The sequence below is a fragment of the Aethalodelphis obliquidens genome, unplaced genomic scaffold, assembly GCF_003676395.1.
Source record: "Aethalodelphis obliquidens isolate GAN/ISIS:26980383/991018 unplaced genomic scaffold, ASM367639v1 scaffold13, whole genome shotgun sequence".
Lineage (NCBI taxonomy): Eukaryota > Metazoa > Chordata > Mammalia > Artiodactyla > Delphinidae > Aethalodelphis > Aethalodelphis obliquidens.
Genome location: NW_020837957.1, coordinates 33,585,208 through 33,605,788, shown reverse-complemented (window position 1 = coordinate 33,605,788; position 20,581 = coordinate 33,585,208). Strand labels below are relative to the sequence as shown.

Sequence of the window (20,581 nt, the reverse complement as noted above, 5' to 3'; positions counted from 1 at the left end):
CATACAGCATTAACCCTGTACCAGGTATGTTTTTAAACCTATGACAACATTAATTCCTTTCCTTCTCACCACTACCCTGTGGGGTAGGCACTGTTATTAGCTCCTTTTTACAGATAAAGCTTGGTAGAGCATAAATAACTTGCCTGAAGCCACCCAACTCATTTGTGAAAGCTCAATTTGCATCTAGGCAGTCTGGATCCCAGAGTCCACATTCTTAGACACTGCTTTAACCCACTTTTATTGTAAGCTAAAGAAGTGGTCCTTAAAGTGTGTGTTGGAGACCCCTCAGGTCCATGAGACTCTTCCAAAGTCCATAAGATCAAAGGTATTTTTAAAATGTACTAAAAATAGTATTTGCCCTTTTCACTGTCATTCTCTTACAACATACAATAGAGTTTTCCAGAGGCTGTGTGGCATGTGCTATTGCAACAGATTCAATACAGACCCAGATAAGAGAATCCTGCTGTCTTCTCTGAAGTTAGACATTAAAGATATTTGCAAAAATACAAGACAAAGCCACTCAGTTCACTAAAATGCTTTTCTTTTGGAAATATTATTTTTTATGAAATGTTATTTATATTAACATATAAAAGGGGTCTATTATTATTTTTCAATAAATAAATATTACACAAATTTCTGAATTTTCATTTTCAAAATAGTAAATATTGAGAGGTATAACCTGTTTTTGTTGTTTAAATTCCATAAGCAGGTCTATGAGGTCCTCAATAATACTTAAGAGCATAAAGGGGTTCTGAAACCAAAATGTTTGAGAATTACTGTGCTAAATTAAGCATTTCAAATCATATGGCAGAGAAAATTTTATTGAACAGTGTACTAGACACATGGTTCAACCATTCTGGAAAAATAAAAATTATAGTCTACCAAAGACTCTACAAATTTGTGATAGAAGTAGAAATAGATAACAATCTCTGAAGCAATCTGGCAATACAGAACAAAAGCCTTAAAAATATGACTCTAATTCATCAGTCTCAAAGTTAGCAATATATCTTAAAGAAATAATGACTAATATGTTAAAATAACTTAATTAAAATAATGCTAATTATTGCTTTCTAAAAATGCTGAAATCTTAATTGTATAAAAATAGGAGCTTGATTAAATTATTATGAAATGAGTAAAGAACTACTAAGCAGCCATTAGAATGAAATAATCGAGGACTATTTCTTGATGTAGAAATACTTCCCTACATACTGTTACCCCCCAAAATTTATATGCGTGCATACATGTGTATAATATACATATATAAAATACATATATTTTTATGATCATGTTCTTGTAAACATTTTTATATAAATCTCTACCCATGCATATAGCATAGCAGAATGAATATATATCAACATTTAAGCAAAGCTATTCTTTAGTTTTTCATCTGTATTTTTTATTTCTATATTATGAACATATATTAATTTCATGAATTTAAAATTTTACTTATGACAATACAATTATTCAACAGTGAGGAAATGGTAAAATTGTGACACTGCATGATATATTACACCGCAAACAAAATGTTCAGGAAAAGGCATGAAACTAAATGTACTGAGGGAATTCCCTGGCGGTCCAGTGGTTAGGACTCCACGCTTCCACTGCAGGGGTCACGGGTCGATCCCTCATCGGGGAGCTAAAATCCTGCAAGCCATACACCCAAAAAAATTAAATAAATAAAAAATAAATGCATTGAGTGATATGTGATTGAATCTTGCAACAACAGAAAGAAAAATAACAGAAATAGCTATCAAGGACATAGTTTGCACAGTGGGGAAAATGTGTATATAAATCGGATATCCAGGTTTGATATCATTCTTTCATACATATTACATTTCTCAGGTGCAAAATGGTTTGTAGTTATGTAGGAGAAAGCTCTTGTTCTTAGCAGGTATGTGCTAAAGTATTTAAGGGCAAAATGTCATGAAGTCTCTAACTTGCTTTCAAATGACTCAATAAAAAGTGTATATTGATGCAAAAAAAATAAAAGAAAGAGCAAATGTGGCAGAAGGTGACAATAAGTGAACATAGGTGAAGGGTACAAGGGTGTTGACTGTACTATTATTGCTTTAAATAATAGGTTTGAAATCTTTTCAAAATAAACTGTTGGTGGGGGGAAGGAGGTGGATAGCAATACTAAAGGCTGCAATGAGGAGTTGCAATTAAAGAGGAAGAGATGCAGCAGATAATTAGCCGTTAAAGGAGGTCTGGGCAGAGACATCTTTTGAACATTCATTGAGCACCCACTGCATGCTCAATAAATACATAAGTGCTGTAGAAAAATAGTCATGAGAAAGTTTTAGTGACAAGAGGAAATGTTTAGGCAGGACATAAAAACAATTACAGTATCAACACAGCTTTAGAAAAATATATGTACAGAAAAAGACTATTAGGAAATATACGAAGTTGTTAAGAGTGTTTTTTTTAAGGAGTTAAATGCATGGGTGATTTTCATTTATTTCTCTATACAGTTCTTTATATTCCAAAGTTTTGACAATGACTAAATATTACTTTTCCAACGAGAAAAACATAGCTCTGAAATCAAATGCACCATGCCATGTGGAATCTTTGTACTTCTGATTTATACCTATTATGTTTTATTGAAACAGGATGATAAACCATTTTGCACTCTCTAGCTTGTGGGAGCCTAACAGCCACAGCCAAAATGACATATTTCCAAGAACATATCCCAACATTTTGTGAAAGTTTATGCATGGTAAAAAAACAGCAAGTACTGTGAGTAGGGCTGTATAAAGAGATGTCCAGCACTAGGATATTAGGATAAACTGAAAATTTTACTCTGAAAATTAAATTAGGGGCTTCCCTGGTGGCGCAGTGGTTAAGAATCTGCATTCCAATGCAAGGGACACGGGTTTGAGCCCTGGCCCAGGAAGATCCCACATGCCATGGTGTAACTAAGCCCGTGCACCACAACTACTGAGCCTGCGCTCTAGAGCCCGTGAGCCACAACTACTGAGCCCACATGCCACAACTACTGAAGCTCGCGTGCCTAGAGCCCGTGCTCCCAACAAGAGAAGCCACCATAATGAGAAGTCCACGCACCGTTGCGAAGAGTAGCCCCCGCTCGCCGTAACCACAAAAGCCCGCGCACAGCAGCAAAGACCCAATGCAGCCAAAACTATAAAGAAATAATAAAAGAAATACATTTATTTAAAAAAATTACATCAATTAGATAAATACCTATTGGAAATAAGCAACTCTCATCACTTCACCTTAGCTAACTGAAGCCATTAATGGATCCAAAGAAAGAATATCACTATGTGACAGGGGCCACTTTACAAAGGCAGTTGTGAGGGGTAGATTAGCAGATTTTCCTTCATAATTCAGTAAAGGCTCTCTGGGCATCAAGTTTTGCCTCATAACTAGAGCAATGAGTCTGGAATCAATCAGAATCATCATGTTTATTTTGATATCCTTGTTGATAGGATAACTTTAGCTTTGCCTATGTTGTCAGAGACAAAGGATGAATTACAGTTCATAAATAAAAGATGGCCAGTATTGAAATGAGAGCATAGTTTTCAGGTACTTATTTCAAAAATTCTACTTATTTTATGGGCCAGAGTTTCTGATTCAAGGTGAAATTTCTTGTTTAAATAAAAACAAGTGAAATTCCATTATAACATCAGATTTTAAAGTTGGTATTTACATGTATCTTAGTCTGTTGGGCTGCTATACAAAATGCCACAGACCTGGTAGTTTATAAACAACAGAAATTTATTTCTCACAGCTCTGGATGTCAGAAGTCCAAAATCAAGGCGTCAACATGGTCGCATTCTTTGGTGAGAGTCCTCTTCCTAGTTTATAACCAGCACCTTCTCAGTGTGTCCTCACATGGTGGAAGAGGCTAGGGATCTCTCTGGAACCTCTTTTATAAGATATCCCCCAAAGTCCCCATTTCCTAGTACCATCATCTTTGGGGGTTTAGGATTTCAACATATTAATTTGAGGGGTATACAAATATTCAGACCATAGTAACATAATAAAGGAAATTGAACTACATTTCTTTTTGTAAATGGACTGCCGCCATTATCCACAAACAATCCCATCAATTAGCAAATCTAAAATATAGCTCAGTGCTGGGTAATAATATATTTTTGAGTGACCTGATGATATTTCTCTAAATTGCAAGTTAATTATTTTTAAAACTTATTGTCCATATCTTTGTTTCAATATGGCAGGTTATCTCAAATCAAGAGAAGTATATTTTAGTATGCCAAATTGTGTTAAAATTTATCAATATTATCCAAAGTTATACTGCAGGAGTCAAACTGCCAAAGACACCAGGCTAAATGCAAGAAAAGCAAATCTTAAAATTGAAACAGTAAATTCACATTTTATTTTTTGGTTAGTAATTATCACTCAAACAAAGCCCACATCTAGTGTCATTACGTCCCTCTGCAATATTCCTATGAAGCTAGTGAATACTGATTAATTACATTTGGGCATTTTTGTTTCATTTTGGCCAATTGGCCTCATATTTATGTATCCTAGTGGGTTGATATTCTGGATAAACATGGAGTACAACCAAAGGGCCTTCAGATATATTTTATTATAATGTATTTCTTGGTAAGAAATGAATGAGAATCCATTATCTAAAAAGTCAACATATTACCTACAGAATTTATATGATTTATAAACTGCCTTCTCTAAACATCAAATTTTAAATTTGACCCAGAATTCCAACTCTTGTAATTTATTCTGGAAATAATCAGGAAAATGTATAAAATGTATACAAAGAATATTATTCCAGCATAGTTGGTAATATTTTTTTTAATGGAAACAATGTTGACAATCAATTTTGACACTCCATAAACAAGGAAAAAGTTTGTTTACATTTATATTTATTGACATAAATAGAGGTCCATTAGAAGTTTTATGGTACAGGTAGAACTTTATTATAGTATGATCCTATCTGAGATGTTTATGTGTCCATAATATTTGATAAATTGAAAATAATCTTGTAAGACATACCCCAAGCTGTTAGTTGCAGTCATAGAAATTGTAGGGAGATTTTAATTTATATTTCGTATCTCTCTTTCATACCATTTGCATTTTAAACAAAAACCAAATCATTTTATAATTATAAAAAACTAAAATTCCAACAACACAACCTGCCCCAGGCAATACTGATTGATATGTGACAAATGTATATTAGTGACCTAAGCAGTCCCCTACTCCATCTTCAATCCCATCTTCATTTAGTTTTTTCCTACTCACCTTCTTTGGACTCAACCTAAATATCACTTCCCTAGGAAAACCATCCCTAACACTTGTAAGCAGATTAGGCTTTCCTATTATAAACATGTTGCACTTATGTTTTGTAATAAAATTTACAATTGCAGTTTCTTGTTCCTATACATTTTATTTGCAGGATTATACAATTCATTATGCATGGACTGTGGCTGTGTTGATCACTGCTATATTCCTAACACTTAGCCTTCTGCCAGGCTCATGGGAGGGCTCAGGTACCTCTTTGTTATATGTATCAATGAATGAATTTTAAAATGTGATGCATCATCTGAGAAAGGATAATTCTAAGTTTGTTTACATAAAATATTATAAAAAATGTACATTTAGTTCATATTCAATAATTTGATGACTAAAAGAACGTGTTACACAGAATTGTCCTAAAATATTGAGAATATATAAAGTCTCTAAACATAGCACTGAATTTTGTTTGACTGAATGAGATTATAAGACAATTGAACCAACAGTTACTATTAATCCTATTTGTAGGTTGGAAAGCTGAGGGTTATGTCCCTTGCCCTAGAAATCTTTTTATGCTGTGGCTTTTTATATGAAATACAGAGACTTGGATCATTTGGTTATTAGATGGTATGGGAATTAGAATTGAAATGATCTGTGTTTTATATTCTAACTTTTTCAGTTAGTAGCTGTACGTCTTAAAGAGGCAGTTAACATCTTTGGGGTTAATTTCAGTTACAACCTAGTCACAATTCAATACTTAGAATGTGTTGCACTATGTAATGATCAAAACTCTTTGCTTAACCTACTGTATAGCACAGGGAAGTCTACTCAGTGCTCTGTGGTGACCTAAATGAGAAGGAAATCCAAAGAAGAGGGGATATATATATATATATGCGTATAGCTGATTCACTTTGCTGTACAGTATAAACTAAAACAATATTGTAAAGCAGCTATACTCCAATAAAAAAAAAAACTCTGCTTAATTTACAATTAATCTCCTCTTTCCTATTTTGTGCAGTTGCTTGGAAGTGGTGGAGATGGGAGGCATGGTGCTTCTGCTATCTATTCTCTCTTTGCTCACTTCCTCATTACCTGCTACTTTGATTGAAGCTGGGAGAGGGAGAACAGGTACAGAGGATAGGTGAATTCCTATCTGGCTGGTTGGGTTCATGCTCTGGTCTTGGCAGAGTTGGTGTACTTGAGTAGATGTTTAGAAGATTAAAGTTGACAGTGTTTTAGAGCATTTTTAGAGGCTATTCAAAGATATTTTGCCTGCATTCCATTCTGGAATACACTTTACCCAAGAAGATGCATATCCTTTCCTTGTAGTTGCTGGTTCTCCTTTCCTATCCACTAATAATGATACAGCTCCACTTAGCACCTCATTCTGCAGAGAACATAAACCAAGATGATAGCCTGTGGTGCTCTCCTATGTACCCATGTCTGGATCACAGAATTCCTTCCTTCCAAAAACTCTATGAGGTTAGGATGATTTCAGTGCATCAGTAGCACTCTCCTACTACCAAAGCAGTTATTCATCATATCTCTAACCCTTTCACAGGATTAACAGCAGATTAGAAACTGTGGAGTGAAAGATTAGTGAACTTGTAGACATAGCACTAGAAAATATCCAAAATAAAACACAGAGAGAAAAAAGACTGAAAAAATTAACAGAACATGAGTGAGATGTGGGACAACTTCAAGCAGGCTATGTCCATGTAATTGAAGCTGCTGATGGAGCAAAGAAAGGAAAGAAGATAGAAAAATATTTTTTTTAACTTACGACTGAAAAGTTCCAAATTGATGAAAACTATAAGGCCAGGGTTTCAAGAACCTCAAAGATACCAACCACAAGAAACATGAAGGAAACTACTGCAAGGTACCTCATGATAAAATTACTTTCAGCCAGTTAAAAAGCACAAGACAGGGCTTCCCTGGTGGCGCAGTGGTTGACAGTCTGCCTGCCAATGCAGGGGACACGGGTTCGTGCCCCGGACCGGGAAGATCCCACATGCCGCGGGGCGGCTAGGCCCGTGAGCCATGGCCGCTGAGCCTGCGCGTCCGGAGCCTGTGCTCCACAACGGGAGAGACCACAACAGTGAGAGGCCCGCGTACCACAAAAAAAAAAAAAAAAAAAAAAAAAAAGCACAAGACAACTAGAGAACAAAAGATATGATAAATATAAATCAGTAGTTCTAAACTGGGGACTACTTCAATCTCTCCAGGGGATATTGAACAATGTCCAGATACATTTTTCGTTGTCAAAACTGAGGGAGTGAGTAGAGGCCAGAGATGCTGAATGACCACAGACTTTGTGTCAGAAATGATGCAAGACAGAGGATATGGAGCAACTTTAAAGAACTGATAGGAAAACACTGTCAACCTAGAATTCTACACTCTGCAAAAAAAGTTGTTTTCACAACGATGGTGAAATACAGACCTTATCAGACATAAAATGTTGAGGGCTTCCCTGGTGGCGCAGTGGTTGGGAGTCCGCCTGCCGATGCAGGGGATGCGGGTTTGTGCCCCAGTCTTGGAGGATCCCACATGCCGCGGAGTGGCTGGGCCCGTGAGCCATGGCCGCTGGGCCTGCGCGTCCGGAACCTGTGCTCCGCAACGGGAGAGGCCACAACAGTGAGAGGCCCGCGTACCACAAAGAAAAAAAAAAATGTTGAGAGAATTCGTTACCATGAATTATAATTAAAGAAATGTTAAATTAAAGGAAGTCTTTCAGGAAGAAGAGAAATAAGACCAGAGAGAAACAGGGATCTACAAAAAGAAATAAAAAGCACTGGAAATGGAAAGTGTACAGATAAATATAAAATACGTATTTTATTACTTTTAAAGATATCTTTAAAAGGGGGCTGCTTAAAGCAAAAATTACAACAATATATTATGTGGTTTATAATGTATATTTAAGTAGAACACACAAAGACAATAGCACAAAGTCTGAGATGGGAGGAGAAACGGAAAATGCTATCATAATATTCTTATGTGTGAAATGATAGAATATTACTTGAAGGAAGACTGCAATAAGTTAAACATGTATACTTTATACCTTTAACAACTACTGGAAGAAGTAATTAGGGCTTAATAACAAACAAATGAGATAAGATAAATCAGGAAAAATACATAACTCTCCAAAGAAGGCAGAAAAGGAGACAAAAAGGAATAAAGAACAGATTAATCAACCAGAAAACAAGTAGCAAGATAGTAGACTCGAACTCAACCATATCCAAAAGCACATTAATGGATAAGGTGAAGACATTCCAATTAGAATGCAGAGACTGATGGATTAGATTTTTTTAAAGTGAAATCTAATTATATGTAGCAAAACAGAACCCTACTTTAAGTACAAATACAGAAGTACTTTGAAAGTAAAAGGATGGAGACAGCTAACATTAATCAAAAGAAATCTGGAGTGGCTATATAAATATCAGAAAAAGTTGATTTCAGGGAAAAGAATATTACCTGATAAAGATGGTCATTTCATAATGATAAATGGGTCAATTTATCAACAGGACATAAAAATCTTAAATGCTTTATTTAAAAATCTGTGAAGGAAAATACACAAAGCAAAACACATTAAAAAATACAAGAAGAAATAGGAAATTTTACAGTTGCTATTGTGCAAATACTGTCAAAATATAGTATTGTAAAAGTACAAATACTGAAAATTTCAATAATTGATAGAATAAGTAGACATGAAATCAATTAGATATAGACATTTATTGTACAATCTATCTTACAACAGCAGAATACACATTCTTTTTAAGACCACAAGCACCAGTTATTAAGATTGGCATATTTAAGGGTAATAATTTGAATAGACACTTCACACAAAACAACTAAACACATGAAAAAATACTTGACATTATTAGTCATGAGGGAGATGAAATCTAAAGCACAAAGTGATATTACTATATACCCATTACAAAGGTTAACATTTGAAAGATTGACCATATGGAGTGTTGGTAGGAGGTGCCAAAAATGTATGTTATGGAAAGCTTTTAGAATTTTTTGAGCAGGAGAGAAATATATGGTTTATGTTTTACATGATCAATATAGTATAGCTATTGTATCATTATGATAATAACTGATACAGATTATTCAAAAATCCCTTTGAGTTCAACAACTTATCTAACTAATTAAGTTGAGTACAGAATGTTCATGATTTGATATGTTCAGATAGTTGACATGGGTGAAAAATGAAAATCCAGACATAATTCATTGTTCTGAATCTGCGTACTGACTATGCTATGCAAAGGATTAATAATCTCTAAAAGTGAAAATTGGTCTTACAACTCTGCAAAGCACAGTCTTGTTTCTGGATAATTACAGAATAATATAAAATATCTATTTTATGTATCCCTTAGAGCAGTAGTCCCCAAACTTTTTGGCACCAGGGACTCGTTTCGTGGAAGACAATTTTTCCACAAAAAATTGGGGATGGTTCAGGACGTAATGCGAGTGATGGGGAGCGATGGGGAGCCACAGAGGAAGCTTCGCTCTCCTGCTCCCCTCCTACTGTGCGGCCCCATTCCTAAGGCCGGGGACTGGCACCAGGGGTTGGGGACACCTGCCTTAGAGAACTCTTTAGACTAATTCAAAGTCTTACAAGCAGTAATAATAGCTTACTGCCTTCCATTTTGCATAATAACAAGATACTGATTAGTTGGAGAAATTATTTCAGTATATTTAATTTTTCTTTACATTTCACCTACCAGCTTACTAATGAAAACTTGATATTATTGTCCACCTCATTAAAGAGCTTAAAAGAAGTCACAGAGGATTTAAAGTAAATGAGACAGTGGGTGTTAACAGAAAATTAGATATATTTTGATGACTTATTTTTCCATTTCCTTTTTTTTGGCTCTTGGAGGATTATGGGTGGTCAGGCTCTATTTCCTGCTTAGAGATGCTAATATTCTGTTTTGCTAATGAAATAATGGGAAAAAAAGAAAAAAAACATTATTCACATAGTGCAAAATGCCATCCATGCCATTTTCATTCAAGGTATATTCACTAAGCACCCTCTATGTGGCAAACATATTAGGGATTCAGTAGTTAATACCACAGGAAAATTCTCTGCTTCTGAGAAATGTACATTCCAGTGAAAGATACAGACAAAAAGGAAATAAACAAATGTATATCTCAGGGGAGAATATAGTTAATGAGCACATGAAAGGGAATGGATGAAAAGGAGTGCTTCTAGGGTCCTCAGAGAAGGTCTCTCCCAAGTAGTGCTGAGATCTAAAGGCAGCGAGGGAGGGCACTTAGGCAGATTTTCTTAAACAGTAACATTCCAGACTGAAGAAACTGCAAGTGCGAAGACCATGGGAATTATGCTTAGCCTGCTTGAAGAACAGAAAGGAAATCCGTATGACTGGTGTGTGACTGATGCAGAGAAATGTGGAGGAGAGTAGTCAGAGAAATTGTCAGGGTGGGAGTGGATCACAGAGCACCATGAAAGTTTTGGGGACTTTACTGTGAGTGCATTTGGATGCCATTGTAAAGCTCATCAGAAGGGGTGCATGAGCTGACTTACATCTTGAAAGGATTACTCTGTCAGATGACCTGAGTTACTATAGGGAGACAAAGATAAAAGCAGGAAGACTTCCTGGGGAACTTTTCAGTAACCTAAAAGAAAGAAGATGTAGGGAAAGAAGTGAGTTGCCTATAACTGATTTCCTGACAGACTACATGCGGATGTGAGAGAAAGAGTCAAGGATGGGTCCGAGTTTTGGACTTCAAGCATCTACAGGGAGGGAACAGAAATTAACTGCGGAAAAAAAAAGCAGGTTTGGAAGTAGACCATTTGAAGTTCATTTGGAGTATGTTACATTTAATATCTTAAAGATATCTGTTTAATTGACTTCTGCACCCTTTGGATCAACACAGCCCAGCATATCTATTTTCTGATGGTAGAACACCAAGAAATGACTTGAACTATTCCTGTAATCTTGGAGACAGGTCACCATTACCGTTGACACCATTGCAGACCACAGCATCGTAGCAGCAGGCAATTCAGGGCCTGTCAATTTATCGAATGACATGTCCTATCAGAGTGACATTTACTGCTCATTCCTCAAGTATTTTGCCTCCTTCCCTGGGACTTCTCCATAGACAATATGGTGTAGGATGTTGAAGATCTCATGTATTTCCCACACGTGATATCTGTAAGCAGGGAGTGGGGAGTGATGGCTCTTGATTTGAATCTTTGACCAATAAAAGGCAGGAACTGGTGAATATATTCTTCTCTCTTTCTCCATGAAATATAGGTATGTCCCAAAGGATGGAATAATTAGTCAGACTTGGAAGTAGTAAGCTCCATGATGGATCCTTATTTTGACGCTCCCTAATTTCTTGCTTATCCCTGAGGTAGTATTCCATAATAAAATAATGGAACACAAGCTCCTTGCCTAAAGCTAAGACAACACCCATGTGGAAAATCTAGTCAGCAACTGGATAAAGACTTCAGTTTAGAAAAGATGTCTAGAAATAGAAAATATGGAGTTGTTGGCATATTAATGGAATTTAAAGCTCTGAGACTGGATGAGAACCCCTAGAGAAGGGATGTAGATAAAGAATTTGCATGAAGACTGAGAGTTGGGACACTCCATTATTCAAAGTTTAGAAGATGAGGAAATACAGCAAAGGAGACAAAGAGGAAGTAGTCGATAAGATAAGAGGAAAACCAGGAGAATGTGTGGTATTCTGACATCCAAGAGAAGAAAGTATTTGAAGGAGAGCAGTCAAATGCTGCTGAGAGGTTAAGACGAAGACCGAGTTTGGATCATTTTCTTTGTCAACATGGTGGTCACTGTGTTCTTGAAAAGAGTTTATATCCTGGGGTACTGAGGCAAAATTCAAACTGGAATGGGTTCAGGAGAGAATGAGGAGATTGGAAGTAGGTTCACTAACTCTCCCAAAGCATTTTCCTCTCTAATTTCTCTGCATTCATTCCTTTCGTGACTACAACCAGTCTAAATGCATTAAATACCATCTACATATTGAAAATGCCCAAATGCATATATTCAACCCAGACCTCTCACCTTATCTATAAAACTGTATGTCCAAATACTTTCTTGACATCTCAACTTGGATTTCTAATAGATAATGTAAATTTAACATATAAAACAGACTTCTGAACTCCTCACCTTCTCCCCCAAAACCTTATTCTCCTTTAGTCTTCCACATCTCAATGAATGGACATTTCATTCCTTCAGATTTCATGTCCAAAAATCTTAGAGCCGGGCTTCCCTGGTGGTGCAGTGGTTGAGAGTCCGCCTGCCGATGCAGGGGACACGGGTTCGTGCCCCGGTCCGGGAAGATCCCACATGCCACAGAGCGGCTGGGCCCGTGAGCCATGGCCGCTGAGGCTGCGCGTCCAGAGCCTGTGCTCCGCAATGGGAGAGGCCACAACAGTGAGAGGCCCGCGTACCGCAAAAAAAAAAAAAAAAAACAAAAAAAACTTAGAGCCATCCATGACTCCTCTCTACACATATAACATTCAATTTGTCAGTAAACTCTGTAGATTCTATTTTTAAAATATATCTAAAATCCTACAGTTTTCACTTCTTCCTTTGTTACTATCCTGGTCCAAGCCATCATCATCTTTTACCTAGATTATTGCAAGAGTCTTCTCTCTGGCCTCCCTGCTTCATTCCTTTCCTCCATCACTTTTCTCTATTTATATTCAATAGGGCAGCTAGGCATAATATTTTGGAAAGCAACCATACTCAAGTTTCTCCTCTTCCCAGAACCTGCTAATGACTTCCCCTGTCAGAGTACAAAGTCAATGTCTGTTCGATGGCCTACAAGGGCCACATGCTTTCAGGCCCTTCTTCCTTCTCTAATTTTATCTCTTGCTGCTTTCTTCCTCAGTGTACATTAGTATCCTGGCTGTTTCTCCAACAGTCTGGGCACATTCTGGTCTCAGGGCTTTGCCTTGGCTGTTCCCTCTGTCTGGAATGTTCTTCCGTCAGCTAACCAAAAGAATCATTTCCTTACTTCTATCAAGTCTTTGCCCAAATGTGACGTATTTGTAATACTTGATACTGCAACCCCAGCCCTGGCTCTCTCCCGTCCTCTTATCTTGATTTGTTTTCTTTCTATAGTACTTAATTGCTTTATAATTTATTTATTATGCTAATCCACTATCTTCTTCAAGTAGAATGTAAGTTCTTCTGACAGAGATTTTTATTTGACTTATTCATTCTTAATGCCTAGAATACTGACTGTGTATAGTAGGTACTCAAAACATATTTATTGAATGAATAAAAAATGATTACATCTGCATATTATATGTATTTCTCAGGCAGCAAATATTGGTAAAATTTTAAAACAAGTTTGATATCATCCACATTGGGATCAAATTGCCTTGATTCACTAGCTTGCTTTAAAACTCATGTATCTCTGCATTGATGACATAACATTTTTTATGTAAATGTTCAAAGGTCTTACAAGTTCTGTTCCAGTATGTTAGAATGCTCTTATTGATGTGGAGAGCCAAGGATAAGGCAACACCAAGAACAAGATGAAAAGGGAGGTTTAAGATAGGGATATTTTGGAATATTTGCTGACAGAGCACAGAATATAGGTTTGTGGATATGAATTTCTTATTCAGAGCCAGGTTGAGCAATGTGACCCTTTGCCAAAGCTTCTTACATTTTCCTTAGATTACTGATGTGAAGCTTCTGTTTTATTGAAGCTTATGGTGATAAGAATGTTGGGCCCAGATTAACATCTCCTTTTTTCTTGAAATCCAATGAAAGCATTTTATCACTTATGAGGAACATCATACATTTGCATTCAGCTGAAAAATAGAAAGCCACAAAAATAAGCTCTTTACTACGGGCATTCTGAACTAGGTTTCAACCTGTCATTGACAAAGAACGCTTTCTTCCATTTTTTTAACAAAATATGTTATTTCCAAAGACATGGTTTATTTCTCTGTAGAGATGGCCTGAAACTTAGCAGAGAAAAACAGATTGTTAGCACATGACTTAAAAGTAAAACAACAAAAAATTCTCTAACACAATGTCAAAAGAAAACCTAAGAATATGTGCTGTCCTGGATTTTTAGCTTTGATTATAGAGTGACAAATGATTACTGTAAAACCTAAGAAATCTTTCTTTAAAAAAGGAAAAATTGTTTGCAGATTTGGAGAAAATTTTAAAACGTTATATGAAAAACAATATAAAATTGTAGGTGGATGGTTGGCAAAAACAACCTAGAATTTGAGATCAATGACCTTTATTGTTATTCTAGAATAAACATTAGAAGGGAAATAACCATTCATTAGACTCAACAATAGGTAGAAACCACAGTTGGCATGAAAGTTGTATTTCCCTTATGTCTTTAAGTAGTGCTTTAGATTTTCTTAACAAGACAGACTGATTTACATTGCCTTATAGTTCTTTTTCTTTCTTGGCTTTCAACAGAGTGTACTGTTGGGGCCATTTTTCCTTAAATCTTAATTTGTTTTCTGATCTATGAGTTCGTTTTTCTAGTTGAAGGAATGGAACAATGCCCACAACACAGTGAAAGATGAAGCTTTCAATCATGAGTCCCAGTTATTGAGGAAAACAAATGGCAATATGTTTAATAGAATGCCATATCCAAATATGTTGAATGGCTAAATTTCTTAACATTTTAGTCACTAGTATTATTTTCCTATTTTTTCCTTGTGATTCTTTTTTTTAATTTCTTTTTTCAGTTCTTTTTCTTTGTAATTTTATCAAATATTTTTCTTGTCACCTGGGGAATATGAATTTGACATATAACAAACAAATACCCTTAACACTTATAAAATTGAACTCTATCACAGGAGCATGATTAGTTTAATGTAAAATATAATTACTTAAATATATAAAGCTTTTATCATTTCAAATGACTACATTATTACATAGTACTTTTATGAATGATTCTATATCAAATATATTCAAAATATTTCACATATTCATTTAATACTAAGAATTATTTGTAGACCTTGGCTATAGCACATAAAAAGTTATTTCTATATTATGTAGATATTTGCTCAAATAATTTCTATAGTGAATCCAGTTCTGAGGAGGATGAAGTAAGCATACTCTACCCTCTCTCTCCAACTGAATGCAAATATTAAACTCTGAACAGAAGATAGAGAGATATAGATAGATAGATAGATAGACAGATAGCTATCTGACACTAAAATAAATGGTAGCAGAAAGATTTGGGAAGGATTCCAGAATTTGATGTACCACCAAACCAGAGGTAAATATCCCTTTTCCCCCCATCTGTTATCACCTGCCATGGACTCAAAGGCAACTTGAAACCTAGCAGTGCCACCCAGCAGAGATAGAGAAAGCCTCATTTTCTGTACCAAGAGGTTGTAAAGAAGACTCCTAAGGTCCAGAAAGAATAGGATTAAATCCTTTGTTTTCTTTTCTTTCCTCTCCTGTCCCAGCCTCCAGGCAAGACCTCAGTGGCACAGAAGCTGAGCAGGCACCTAAAATACTGAAGGAAGAGACGTTCCTTTATTACCAAAGGAGCTGTGATTTAAAGAACTAGAGATGAAGATGCTTTGCTTTTTATTCCTTCTTTGTCCTCTTCCTACTAAGCCTCAGCTACAGTATCAATTGTGGAAAGTGGAAAAATAGGGGCACTAAAGGCCTAGCTTTCTGATTAGAAGACCATGAAATGGGGACCCAGAGGACCAGAAAGTATTGAAGAGACCACAGAGAGAAGGGAACTCTAGCAAGATATTGCATAAAATGGTGTGTGAACTACTCACCTCATGCTATGAGCATCATCCTCATGCTATGCATGTGTGAATCTGGTATATAACCAGCATCCCAAAGGCTTTGAGAACTACGGTCAAAACCTCTTCTCAGGTCCAAGACTGGCCACTGAGTTAGTTGTGCAAGAGATTTTCACTGGAACCAAAGCCCACAGAAGGTGGGATGGAAACTGTAGCCTGAACCTAAGTAGGTCAATTGCCTAGTAAAACAAAACTAAACAAAAATTTGACTATTATCATAGGATTTAAATAAGACCCAGAGTCTCATAACCTAATATTCAAAATGTCCATGATACAATCCAAATGAAGAATCAGGCATATGAAGAACCAGGAAAATATCAGCTCACAAGCAATAAAAACAATCAACAGATGTCAATGCTGAGAGGACACATATCTTCGAATTATCAGACAAAGTCTTTAAAGCAGCTATTATAACTCTGCCCCCAAGGAGTAAGGCTGAACACTTAAAACAAATGGGAAGATAGAAATTCTCAGCAAAGAAAGATAAGATGTAAAAAAGACTAATAGAAAATTTTAGAACTGAAAAATACAATAACCAAAATAAAAGTGACACAGGAAAGAGTCAGTGACCTTGAAGATAAATCATTAAAAATTATCCAATCTGAATGACAGACAGTAAAAAGATAAAAATAAATAAACAGAGCCTCAGGGACTGGTGGGACAATATCAGAACATCTAGCATTTGTCAATGGAGTCAAAGAAGGAGAGGAGAAAGAATGTGATGCAGAAAACAAATATTCGAACGGCTGAAAATGCCCAACATTTGTTGAAAGGTCTAAATATACAAACTTGAATAACTCAGCAAGTTCTAAAGAGGATAAGCTCAAAAGAATCCATGCCCAGACACATGATAATGAAACTAAAGACCAAACAAACATAGCTAAAAACAGCCAGAGAGAAATGATTCATAACATATAGGTGTTTGATGATTCTAATAACTATGGATTTCTCATCAGCATCCATGTTGATGGGAAGGAAATGGAACATTTTTAAAGTGCTGAAAGTAAAGAACTGTCATCCTAGAATTCTGTGTCCACTGAAAATATATTTTAAGAGTAAAGGTGAAATAAAGATGTTCTCAGATTAAGGAAAACAAAAAGAATTTACTTCCAGTAGACCGGCCAGAAGAAAAATGATACTAGAGAGAAACTTGAAACACCAGGAACAAAGGAAACAGACATGGTAAATATCTGGATAAATATATTAAACTATTTTTTCTTAAATTCTTTAAAATATGTATAATGGGGCTTCCCTGGGGGCACAGTGGTTGGGAGTCCGCCTGCCGATGCAGGGGACACGGGTTCATGTCCCGGTCCGGGAAGATCCCACATGCCACGGAGCAGCTGGGCCCGTGAACCATGGCTGCTGAGCCTGTGTGTCCGGAGCCTGTGCTCCGCAACTGTAGAGGTCACAACAGTGAGAGGCCCGCGTACTGCAAAAAAAAAAAAAAAAAAAAATATATATATATATATATATATATATATGTATAATGGTTGAAAGCAAAAATTAACATGGTCAGATAAGCTTTTCTATATATGTAAATGTAATATACATATGAAAACTGCAACATAAAGAGGAAGGTGAAAAGGTCCTACCTATATGGTGGTAAGGTTTCTATATTCCACTTGAAGTGATAAATATTAATTATAAATAGAATGCAAAAAGTTAAGTATCTATATTGTAATCTCTAAGGAAATCACTGGAAAAAAATGTCTACAAATAGATATAATAGAAAACTCAATCAATAAGTTTAAAAATGGAAATTAAAAGATGAAACAATCCAAAACTACCAGGAAAGGAGAGAGAGACAGAGGAAGGAAAATAGAAAAAATAAGAAGAAAACAAATACTAAAATGCTTTACCTAAATTCTAACATTTCGAAGCACATGTCAATAATTACATTATATGTAAATGGTTTAAACACACCAACTAAAAAGACAGATTGCTGGGTGAATGGAGCCATTTTCAAAAGGTTACATGCTGTATAATTCCATTTATATGACATTCTAGAAAAGACAAAACTACAGTGATGGAAAACAGATCAGTGGTTGCAAGGGGTAGGCATGGGGGGAGGGTGTGACTATAAAGGAATAGCAACAGAGTTTTGGGAGTGATGACTCTGTTCTATATCTAAATTGTGGTGGTGGTTACATAAAACTATACATGTGTTAATATCCATAGAATTATTTACCAAAAGAAGGTCAGTTTTACTATATGCAAATTAAAAAAACAAAATTAAAAATAATATCTATATACTTAATCTTTGCTGTATGCCAGGCACTGTCCTTTAAAACATAATTTTGTATAATCTTTAGAACAATGTTATGAACTAGATAGATTCTTCTCTATTTCACAAGTGATGAAAATTAATAATTGAATGCCTTACTAAAGTTCAGTAAATGACTCACTGAAGAGTAAACAATTAGAAGTTCACACCAGAATATAACCAAAATCTTTCTGATTCAAAAATCTTATTCTCTGTTTGATGATGCTTATTTACTCAGAAGCAGTGGTCCACATCTAAAATTGGGGAAAAAAATGTTATTATCACACATATTAGAAAACAGAGAAACAAAGACATTATAACACAACAAGCATACTTTCTGCTAATTATTTTTATTTATTTTGCTGTGCTTTGTTTAAAGATAAAGTTTCTGTAGGATACTAGTAGTGTAGGAAGAATCTGTTCATTCATTTAATAAATATTTACTGAATATATATGCAAAACATACTGTGCACTATAGTTGATTCAAAAGTGAATCAGGTACAGATCATATTCTCAAGGTGCTTATGATCTACAATGGAAATTAGAACACGTATATGGACAATGTTAAGTGTCTGTTCTGACTGTATCTCCATAAGTAACAAACCACACCAAAACTTAGAGATTTTTAGTAACTTAAAACAAAATTGTATTATTCTGACAGTGACATTTATGAACTGGGATCAGCTGGGTGGTTTTGACTTGGGATCTCTGATGTCGTTCACACTCTCTTAAGAGTTGAGCTGGAGATATCTGAAGGTTCCAGTGGACTGAATTTCCAAGATGCATCATTCACATGGCTAGCAATTGATTCTGGCTGTTGGCAGGAAGTTCAGCAGGGGCTATCCATAGGAATGCCTACGCATGGCCTCGCCATGCGTCTTGAGCCTCTCATAGCATGGCAGCTGAATTCCAAGAGTGAGTGTTCCAAGAAGCCCAGGTATAGCTACGAGACTTCTTAAGACATAGTTTCGGAAATAACACAGAATCATTTCCTATACATTCTATTGGTCAGTTCTGAGTCAGACAGATTTAAGTGGAGGGGACTGAATAGGGTCATGAATATTGAGAGGTGTGGCTCATTTTCAGACTATTTTCGTAAACTACCACTCTCTGCCCTTTGGTCCCCAGTAAGCCACGTCTCTAATACATGCAAAATTTACTCATCTCCCACCCAAGACCTGTGAAGTCTCATCCTATTACCACACTGGCTCAAACTTGAAGTTGAGGAACTTATCATTTAAACTGGGTCAAGTTACATCATTCTGTTTGATCTTAAGGCCTATGAAATAATGACAACAAGTTATCTGTCTCCCACAGTAATAACATATTTTGTATGCTGTGTGTGGGGAAGATACGTACAGTATACACATCTGACATAAAATGGTGACAAGTATGAGATACCCACAATAGACACCTTCAAAAAGAGGGTCAGAGACAGAAGTATCCATGCAATTCCAAAATGCAGGCCAGCACAAGTTATCAATTCCTTGATTAGAGAGCAGTTGTGCTCCCTGGGAGTGATTCTCCACTCTTTACTGTGAGTTACCCTTCACTCTTTACTGTAAATGGCCTATGTTTGCCATTGAGTAACTTTCTCAGCCTGCTCTACCTGGAGCCTTAATGGCTCTTTTCACTTTGAACTGTCCTTAGATCAGCAGTCCACACTGGTGGTGCTTCTGCCAACACAATTTTCTTCAAACTTCATGATTTTTTTTTTTTTTTTTTTGTGGTACGCGGGCCTCTCACTGTTGTGGCCTCTCCCGTTGCGGAGCACAGGCTCCGGACGCGCAGGCTTAGCGGCCATGGCTCACGGGCCCAGCCGCTCCACGGCATGTGGGATCTTTCCGGACCGGGGCACGAACCCGTGTCCCCTGCATCGGCAGGCGGACTCAACCACTGCACCACCAGGGAAGCCCAAACTTCATGAGTTTTTAATGAATCTTATTAAGGTTCAGTCTAGACAAAAAGAGAAGGAAAAAATTCCTCACCCACAAATTTCTTTGAAATAGTTTATTTTCTGCCTTTGGTTGAGAATCATTGTAATGAGGGACAATGCCCTTAAGGTTCTTCTAGGCATGCCGTAAATCTTTCTGGTGTGTTCTAAAGGAGCTTCCAGCCACACCCTTGATTTCAGCTTTACTCTGGGGCTACAGTTTACTGCAATGCCCTGGATTTATGCCTTAAGGCATTTCTTACTTTGAGACTCTTTTGCTGGTTACAAAGAGACAGCATGAGAAACAGTTGTGTGGGTTTTTTTGTTTTTTTTTTAACCGAGTGACTCC

The 20,581-nt window shown here is 36.3% G+C and overlaps 1 long non-coding RNA gene across 1 annotated transcript in view; it reads left to right on the top strand.

Annotated features, from left to right (window-relative positions):
* Positions 1-17,287, top strand: part of LOC113624527 (uncharacterized) — a 104,522-nt gene extending 87,235 nt beyond the window's left edge. Inside the window, exon 4 of the long non-coding RNA XR_003434371.1 lies at positions 15,680-17,287. This is a non-coding gene — a long non-coding RNA (uncharacterized LOC113624527). The remainder of the gene's footprint in view (positions 1-15,679) is intronic.
* Positions 17,288-20,581: the final 3,294 nt, after the last annotated feature.